General features: G+C 39.6%; 1 pseudogene; it reads right to left on the reverse strand.

The window, feature by feature from the left end:
- Positions 1-762: 762 nt before the first annotated feature.
- Positions 763-859, reverse strand: LOC115300462 (annotated as a pseudogene).
- Positions 860-1,602: the final 743 nt, after the last annotated feature.

Below are 1,602 nucleotides of genomic sequence, written 5' to 3' on the forward strand. Positions count from 1 at the left end.
TCAAAAAATATTATTTAAGTACCCATTCTAAGGCAAGCATTTGATATGTGCTCAGAATACGTACAGATGGCAAGATCCCTCCATTAAAGGACATAAGATTCAGTAAAAAGTGCAAAAATGTAAACACATAATTGTGTTATGAACTTTAGAATAGTAGTTCTTTATTACATGCCTCCATAGGTGAGTAAATTCTTGCTCTAGATCTTGAAAATAGGTGGATGTTCAACAAGCAATTGAAGAGCAGTATAGGTTTTCTAAACAGAAGGAGGGGCGCCTGGGTGGCTCAGTCGGTTAAGTGTCGGGCTTCGGCTCAGGTCATGATCTCACAGTTCGTGGGTTTGAGCCCCAGGTCAGGCTCTGTGCTGACAGCTAGCTCAGAGCCTGGAGCCTGCTTCACATTCTGTATCTCCCTCTGTCTCTGACCTTCACCAGCTCACGCTGTCTCTGTCTCTCAAAAATAATAAAAAACATTAAAAATATATAAACAGAAGGAAAGATGAGGCAAAATGCTAAGGCAGGCATGCTTCCATGGTAGGTTTTGGAGATTGTAAATGTTTAATATCGCTGGACTGGACTGACCTAGAAATGCAGTGACGGTAGGGTGCAGGGAAATCTCAGATTGTAAAGCACACAGATTGTGCCAGGATTATACATTTTTCTAGACTTAATGCAATGGCCCTGAATAGCTTTGATATGGAGAAGTCAATGTCATATTTACATTTGAGAAGGGCTTGTGCTTCATCTTCCCCTGTGGAATAGTACAGAGGATGCAAGCAAATGATGTTCAGTGAGGATGGTCAATACTTTCCAATAAGAACAAATACTACACTTGATCTTAGCCCAAAGGCCAAGAAGCAATAACACTTTCTAACACTACAAAAAAATAATCTGCTCTTACTCTGTGATGCGTCTTGCTGCTAAAGATGTGTGGATTAAATTTGGGTTTAATTTGAAAAAGAAAATATTAATTAAAAAGTTCAATAGTACTGCATTTACTTATGTATACTTCCCAAATGGGTTACGCGAGACGTTGTATATAGTGCTAGTACATTACCAGCATACCAGGCTACTGTTCCTTCAATCTGGGGGTTGGGTGTTCTTTAAATATTGAGAGTCCTGTGAGTTTGTCCTGAGGCACTTTCCCCTTGTGCAGCTGCCACAGTGCTTCGCCTCCACACCTTGCCTTGTTTTGCTCTCCCCATCTGAGTAGTTTCACACCTGAGGCCAATTTATTCGTAACTCTTTCCTGTAGTTAAACCAGCTATTCTGTAATGACATTGTTGATTTCTCTGAATGGATAGTACAGAGAACAGTCTTTTCCATTATCATAACATTTGTAAGACAGGAGCCCTAGAGGATCTGGGAAAATCTATAGTATGAAGAGAACATAAAATGATTCTCTAATTTCAAACTGTTTTGTTAACATGGAAATGCAAAAAGAAATAATGGCAGCCACTTGCCTGTACTGATTCTGAAGAGTAGTGGTCTGTAAAGTGAGATTTTAAAAAACATGAATGTCAGCCTGTCACGGCTGTGTATCCGTTTATATTCCAAAACAACATGGCAGGTGAAGAAAAAATATGGGAAGTAGGAAAGTCAAGC

The sequence above is a fragment of the Suricata suricatta genome, chromosome 8, assembly GCF_006229205.1.
Source record: "Suricata suricatta isolate VVHF042 chromosome 8, meerkat_22Aug2017_6uvM2_HiC, whole genome shotgun sequence".
NCBI classification, from domain to species: Eukaryota; Metazoa; Chordata; class Mammalia; order Carnivora; family Herpestidae; genus Suricata; species Suricata suricatta.